This window comes from Echinops telfairi, unplaced genomic scaffold (genome assembly GCF_000313985.2).
Source record: "Echinops telfairi isolate 266 unplaced genomic scaffold, ASM31398v2 ScPeMD7_7417;HRSCAF=8455, whole genome shotgun sequence".
In the NCBI taxonomy this organism is placed as follows: domain Eukaryota; kingdom Metazoa; phylum Chordata; class Mammalia; order Afrosoricida; family Tenrecidae; genus Echinops; species Echinops telfairi.
Window position 1 is genome coordinate 1,337,115 of NW_022111317.1, and position 7,948 is coordinate 1,345,062.

The 7,948-nt window shown below is 53.1% G+C and overlaps 1 pseudogene; it reads left to right on the forward strand.

Moving 5' to 3' along the window:
- The first annotated feature begins 2,418 nt into the window (after nucleotides 1-2,418).
- On the forward strand, nucleotides 2,419-5,074 carry LOC101659367 (annotated as a pseudogene).
- The last annotated feature ends 2,874 nt before the right edge of the window (nucleotides 5,075-7,948 follow it).

A 7,948-nucleotide genomic window follows, 5' to 3' on the forward strand; every position in this document is an offset into this window, starting at 1 on the left:
TTCACCTGGGAAGACATCTTTTCAGTGGGATCTTCCACAGAGGGCACCATGTGCGAGGGAGCACAGGTGGCACAGGCTTAGTACAAAGGCTTTGGAGGCTCCCCTCCGGCTACAAAGCCCAGTCTCTGAGCCTCAATGTCTGAGGAGACTCATGGCCCCCACGTGCTGGAATTGTATGAAGACCGAATGAGACCAAACCATGGCATTCCAATGGCCCAGGGCCTCCAACGCCCAGACATTGTCTTTGCGCGGATTTTGACTCACAGCCCTATGGGTCAGAGCGGGACTGTCCGGCTGGGTTCTCAGTCTTTAGGGAAGCTTGCCACCATCATCGTCATGGCCCCACATGCCCAATACACGTGGGCCATTAGTTGGGCACAGAAGGCAGGCAGGACAGGTGCTGGTGCCTCCAATTTATTTAAACAGAGAAGCAGGGAAACCAGAGAAGCTGGGTACCCAACCTGACGCCACGCAGGAAATGAACGAACTCTTCCATTCTGCTCTTCAAACCCCCCCACCCCAAGTTAAGGAGGAACCCCACCCCAGGCCAGAGTCCCAGGCCCAGTTCTCCTCCAATCAGCACCCTGCAAGCCCCCGCCGCTGATTGGCTCAGGGGCTGGCACGTGCTTCAAGTTGGTCCAATGAGGTTTCTCTCCCGGGCTTCCGCCGAAAGCTGTGGGCGGTGCTTTCCGTTCGGGAGCGCAGACGGCGGGCGCGCGAGGGGAGAGGCCGGCCGCTTGTGTCCCTCGGGGTCACAGCCCGTGGCCGCAGTGCGAGAAGCCAGCGGAGGGCACGCCCGGCCACCGGAGGACGAAGCGCGGCCAGACCCGCGTTTCCACGAGAGGAGCCGAACCCCGCTTGTCCCCGGCCACGGAGCCCTGACCCCACTGTCCTGACGGTCGACGGCTTGGAAGCGAAGCGGAGCGTCGTCGATTCTCTGGGCGCCAGGCAGAAGCCTTGGCCTGTGGACAGGGCCTTGAGGACCCCAGAGGCCACGAGCGGCTTTGTCCCCTCAGGATCCTTCGTCACATCGCTGGCCGTTTCCCCACACACGTCCTAAGCTTGGGACTGGGACCTAGCTTCCCGGGAGCCACCCCCAAACGCCTTCTTGCTTTTGAAGGGGAGATGGGGAGGAGGGTCGGCTTTGAGGGGGAAGAAACCGTCGTGCTATAGGAAGTTGATTTGCCTTTATACCAACACAGCTATAAAATCGCACTGTAAATTTGAAAGCATGGAAGGAGACCTTCCCTGGACTCAAAAAATCCCGCCTCAGCCTTGCTTACAAGAACTCCTGGGCTGAAAGGACTCTGGAGAAAGCGCCCATGGAGATAACCCGCCTGAGGGGCTGTGAAGAATGCGGAGATGGGAGGCCTAGTAGGGTCCCATGGGAAGTGGGAGAAGGCACCTGGGAAGACAGGCTGGCTTTATGGGGCACATGCGAAGTTCCTTGAGTTGGATATTCCATCATTTCCTCATACAGCTCTATGGGGTTGATGTTTACAAAAGAGCAAAACCACAGCTTGATTGAAGTCTAATCCACATACAATCCAATTCACTGTTGGAAGAGTATAATCCAATGTTTCTTAGTATTGAATAACATACTTTATGTGGGGCTACTTATTCTGGATCCAAGCCCCTTGTCAGGTAGATTAGATAGATAGATAGATAGATAGATATAGATGTGAGCTGCAAATATTTTCTCCCGTGAAATGGATTGTCATTTTGTGAGGGTTCCATTTGTAGCACAAGAGTGTATAATTTTGATAGAAGCCTAATCTATAGGTGTTTGTCCTTTTTTTTTTCATAATTAAGGCCAAATCCCAGGTCGAAGAGATTTACATTCTAAGATTCTTCATTAGGTGAAAATCTTATATTTTGGTGTATGATCCATTTGGACTGAATTTTTGTGTAAGGTGTGAGGAAGGGATCCTATTCAGTCTTCTGTATGTGGAGATCCAGTTATCCTAACAGTTGAAAAGATCATTCTTTCCCAATTAATTTATTGTCTTAGCACCAAGGATTGTTTTTTAAATATTTCCTAATGATGTGAAATGATGCTTTTCATGTTTTCTTTACTCTCCTGGTTTTTCTTTGTGTCCACATAAATTACTTTCTGCATGTGTGTGTGTGTGTTTTGTGCCCAGAAGGCTGGCTGCTTTGAACTGTGTTGTTTGGGTACCCTTGACTTCTGACTAACCAGTTGAGTTGAGCCAGTCAGAGGCATGGGTGAGAGGTTGGAATGTGGGGATAAGTGTGCAGGTTCTGACCACTCCTGCTGTGGCCATAGCTCTTCTTCCAGCATTTCTGTTCTCGCTGCGCCCTCGTTACCTGCGCCCTCGGACTTTTGTCACTTCCTGTTACTGCTAGTTCCCTGGGTGTGTCACCATCTCTGGTGGGTTCCCTTAACCCTGGTCACGCCCCCAAAATGGACCCTTCATTAAATGCACTTCCATTAAGCTTATTGGACAGGAAGTCTCCTTCAGGAAGTCATCTATTACTGGTATTAGAAGAGTGGGGCGTGTAGAGACAGCCCAGGAGACAGTTGCAGACTACCAGCAAACCATCAAGAAGTACCACCAGCTGACTGCCCACCTACAGGATGTGAATCGGGAGCTGACAAACCAGCAGGAAGCATCCGTGGAGGCAGCAGCAGCCCCCTCCGGAGACCTTTGACTTCAAGATCAAGTTTGCTGAGACCAAGGCCCATGCTAAGACAATTGAGATGGAGTTGAGGCAGATGGAGGTGGCCCAGGCCAACCAGCACATGTCCCTGCTGACAGCCTTCATGCCCGACAGCTTTCTGCGGCCAGGTGGGGACCATGACTGTGTCCTGGTGCTGCTGCTCAGGCCCCGCCTCATCTGCAAGGCAGAGTTGATCCGGAAACAGGCCCAGGAGAAGTTTGAACTTAGTGAAAACTGCTCCGAGCGGCCTGGACTGCAAGGAGCCGCGGGGAGCAGCTCAGCTTTGCTGCAGGCCTGGTGTACTCGCTGAGCCTGCTGCAGGCCACTCTGCACCGCTACGAGCACGCCCTCGCCCCGTGTGGTGTGGACGTGTATAAGAAGGTGGGCACCCTTTACCCTGAGATGAGTGCCCACGAGCGCTCCCTGGACTTCCTCATCGAGCTCGTGCACAAGGATCAGCTGGACGAGACCGTCAACGTAGAGCCTCTCACCAAGGCCATCAAGTACTACCAGCATTTCTACAGCATCCACCTGGCTGACCAGCCTGAGGGCTGCACCCAGCAACCAACTGGCTGACCACATCATGTTCACCCAGAGTGCCCTGGACTGCATGAGTGTGGAGGTGGGGCAACTGCGCGCCTGTTTGCAAGGTGGGCAGGAGGCGTCCGACATCGCCCTCCTGCTCCGGGACCTGGAGACATCTGCAGTGATATCCGCCAGTTCTGCAAGAAGATCCGCAGGAGCATGCCGGGCACGGATGCTCCCGGGATCCCAACTGCGCTGCCCTCCGGGACACAGGTCTCGGACACACTACTGGACTACTGCAGCTGCCGCCGCCCAGCTCGTTGCCCCGCTGGCAGAGAACGAGGGGCTTCCTGTCGCTGCCTTGGAGGAGGTGGTGTTCAAAGCCAACGAGCAGATCTATGGGAGCTCGTCCAGCAGCCCCTACGAGGGCCTGCGCCAGTCCGGCAGCATCCTCATCAGCACCATGAACAAGCTGGCCACGGCCATGCAGGAGGGGGAGTCCGACGCAGAGCCGTCCCCCAGTAAGCCTCCCCCCGTGGAGCTGCGGGCAGCGGCCCTTCATGCTGAGATCACGGATGCTGAAGGGCTGGGCTTGAAGCTTGAAGATCGGGAGACGGTTATCAAGGAGCCGAAGAAGTCACTCAAGATCAAGGGAGAAGAACTAAGTGAGGCCAATGTGCGGCTCAGCCTGCTGGAGAAGAAGCTGGGCAGCGCGGCCAAGGATGCCAACGAGCGGGCCGAGAAAGTGCAGACGCGGCTGGACGAGACGCAGGCTCTGCTGCGCAACAAGGAGAGTTTGAAGAGACGATGGATGCGCTGCAGGCTGACATCGACCAGCTGGAGGCCGAGAAAGCGGAACTCAAGCAGCGGCTGAACAGCCAGTCGAAGCGGACCATCGAGGGCCTCCGTGGGGCCCCGCCCTCGGGCATCGCCACCCTCGTCTCTGGCATTGCTGGTGAAGAGCAGCAGCGAGCAGGAGCCCCCGGGCAGGCTCCTGGGTCCGTGCCAGGCCCGGGGCCGGTGGAAGACTCGCCCCTGCTGCTGCAGCAGATCTCCGCCCTGAGGCTGCACCTCTCCCAGCGGCAGCACAAGAACAGCATCCTCAAGGGAGCCCAGATGAAGGCATCTTTAGCGGCCCTGCCTCCCCTGCATGTAGCCAAGGTGCCCCTCCCGGCCCACGAGGGCCCTGACCCTGAGGTGGCAGCAGGAGCGCTGTATCGCAAGACCAGCCAGCTGCTGGAGACGCTGAGCCAGCTGAGCACGCACACCCACGTGGTGGACATCACGCGCAACAGTCCCGCTTCCAAAAGCCCATCCGCCCAGCTCCTGGAGCAGGTGGCTCAGCTCAAGTGCCTGCGCGACACCATGGAGAAGCTCAAGGAGGGGGTCTTCAAGGAGACGGTCGCTCAGCGCCCTGGAGCCACCGTCCCCACGGACTTTGCCACATTCCCATCCTCGGCCTTCCTCGGGGCCAAGGAGGAGCAGCGGGACGACACCGTCTACGTGGGGAAAGTGACCTTCTCGTGTGCGGCACCGGCTGGTGCTGACCCAGGAGCAGCTGCACCAGCTTCACGGGCCGCCTCATCTCCTGAGTACCACCTGGCTTTGCTGTGCCCGATTCCCCTCAGCCGGCCCCAGGCAGAACCAGGCCTATCAATTTGCTGCCCCGCTCAGCTTCCCTGCCCAGCTTGGCAGTGCCCCACTCCAGGTGTCCCCGTCCCCTGGCTTCTGCCCATATTTGCTGTTTGGCTGCTCCCTGCTTCCTCGGGAGCCTCAGGGCATGTGTGGGGTGGGCTGAGGCCCCACCACCAAAAGTGAGTGAGGTCCCCCTGGTTGAGGACGTCAGCCCTTGATTAAAGCAACTTCCTCTCAAAAAAAAAAAAGAGTGGGAATTTCATATCCTTTACGTATTTTTAATTGGGCTATTCTCTAACCTCCCTGCACTGCGTCAATTCTGACTCATAGCAACCCTTCCGAGTAGAGTGGAACTGCTCCTTGGGGTAGTTTTTATGGGAGCAGGCTGCCTCATCTTTGTCCCAAAATTGTGCTATTAACCTATTTTTGAAATTTACTTTTTTATCATCTCTTTATACATTTGGGAAAATTAACCCAAGTTTGGGATACAATTCATAGATCCCCACCACCACCACCACCACACACACACATTTGTCATTTTTCTGTTCACTTATGTTGGGTTTTGTTAGGCAGAAGTACTTGAAAGTTTATGTAAATGTTTTTGTTGAAATGGTTCATACCTTCTGGAGTTCAACGACAGAAAACTTCCCGTTTGTTATTAGCTACATATGGTGGCTCAACAAGCTACTTGCAATCTTACATCTTAAAACACTCCACATTTATGATCTCAACACAGTTTGCTTAGGCCAAGGATTAGTGGCTTCACTGGGTGATGCTGACTCAGGATCCCTCATGACGTGCGGGTCAGATGGTGGTGGGCGCTGCAGTGAGGGGAAGGCTGCGCTGGAGCAGGAGGACCCCTTCCCTCAGTGGCTCACTCATGTGCCTGACCATCTTAGTTCTGGATTCCCGGGGGTCCTGGGGTCCTGGCCACATGAACCGCTCAATAGGACTGTTTGGGTGTCCTCACAGCAAGGCTATTGGCTTCCCGGGTGAGTGCCTCAAGAGAGAGCAGAGTGAAAATCAAAAGGTCTCTGGTCACTGTCTCAGTGTCCTGTTACCCAGGTCAGTGATACACAGCCTGAGGGAGGCTGCTGACACAGCGTGTGAATTCTAGAAGGTGAGACTCACTGGAGATAATCTCAGAGTCTGGCTATTGAATCACTCCTTAAATTACAAAAACCTTCCCCATTTTTTTTCTGACACATTAAAATAACTTCTCTAGCATCAGAAATAATTCATAATAAATTATTTGTATGCACAGATTATATTCCTCCATTAGTTAGCTTCCTTTATGTCAAAAACAATATAAAACAAAAGAGGGAATTGGGGATATTTGTAGCCTTTGGAAAAGAATACTAGGAAGGAACAAGATGACCACAGGGCCTCAGCATCATCCCAGCCTGGTGGTTCATTCACATGATCTCTCAAATATGCCTTTAAACCCATTCAAGAAACAAACATATCCCTTGGCCGCAAACCACTTATACCTACTACCCATTCCTCAGCATTACCTTCCATTAGAATTCTTTCGTAGAGAGATCTGTGTTTACATCAATTACCCATTGCTGTATGACAGACTACTCTGAAACTTGAGTGGCTTAATTGCTCTTTTTAATTTTTCATGAGGCTGCAGTATGGGCGGGGCCCAGCTGGGGGTCTCTTGCGCTCCGTGTGGCAGCTGCTGGGGGGCTTTATGGTTCAAGAGAGCGGCTTTTCTCAGTGTGATGGCAGCGTAGCTGGGATGACTGGAATTAGGCCATCTCTCTCTCTTTGTATAGCTTCACATATGGCTAGTTTGGACTTCCTAACAATATGGTGGTCATAGGATGGTCAGACTGTTTACATCAGTGGCAGTGTTACCCATTGGGATGATGGATACGTGGCTGTTCCTCTTCGATTCCTCACTCCTGGCATAGTGCACCATTAAGGCATATGATGGTCTGATTTGAAATGGGCAATACATTTCAGCTCACCAATACCGAGGATAATAATCTCTAAGCGTTCCATCTCATTTCCCATTTTTCTAGGGCCATCCACTGTACACCCCACATCAGATTGCTAGTGGATGTTTGCCGTTGTTTCTCCTCATGTTGAGTCATGCCATGTCAGCAAACGAAGGTCCTGAAGGCTGGGCTTCAGCCCTGACGTTCAGGTCTACTTGGAGGAGGCAGTTAGTTCTCCGTGAGGAGCTCACCTTCTGGCACGGCATTCAGTAACGTTCTGCTGCTATGCTTCAGACTTTCAATGGCCGATTCTTCAATCCTTCTTCCTAGTCAGGGGTCCTGGTGGTCCTGTCGGGGAAACTTTGGGCTGTTAGCCACAAGCTGGGCAGCTCAAGCCCAGCAGCCACTCCGAGGAGAAAGATGAAGCTCTCTGCTCCCGTAAAGATGTCCCGCCTCAGCCCTATATAAGGCTACTATGAGTCTGCAGCCTTCAGAACAGCATACAGCTCAGTGTAAAGAAAACCCAACTGCTCACACCTGGATCAGGAGGTAGCATCGCGCTAAATGGAGAAAAGTTTGAAGTCAAAGATTGTCAAGGATTTCGTCTAGCTTGGGTCCACACTCAATGCCATTGGGGGCAGCAGTCAAGAGGTCAAAAGATGCACTGCACTGGGCAAATGTGCAGCGTGAGACCTATTCAGAGTGTTGAAAAGCAGGGAGGCTACTTTGAGGGTTAAGGTGCGCCTGACCCAAGTCATAGTGTTTTCAATCGCCTCATATGTGGGTAGTTGGACTTTGAATAAAGAAGACTGAGATAGTTAGTTTATTGTGCCAGCCTGACCGATAGACACATGTGGGATTGACTGAAGGGCAGAGAGATAAATGGCTCGGTGAGTCTCGCCTTTCTTGTCTCTCGCTCTTTGATCATCGGACCAGTGTGCGGCTGCCTTGTTTGTTCTGTGCCTCAATTTGCAAGCTACACTACCTGTGGGACACCTAACTTGTGGACTGTGTCGCTGTAATTTGAGGTCCCTTTAAGACATGCTTCGCCACACAATTGGAATTTACATCTCGAGCTGGGGACTGACTGTTGGTGACCTGGCTGACTGTTGGTGACCTGCCTTGCTGTTTGCTGTGCCTGGATAGCCTGATTCTCTCCA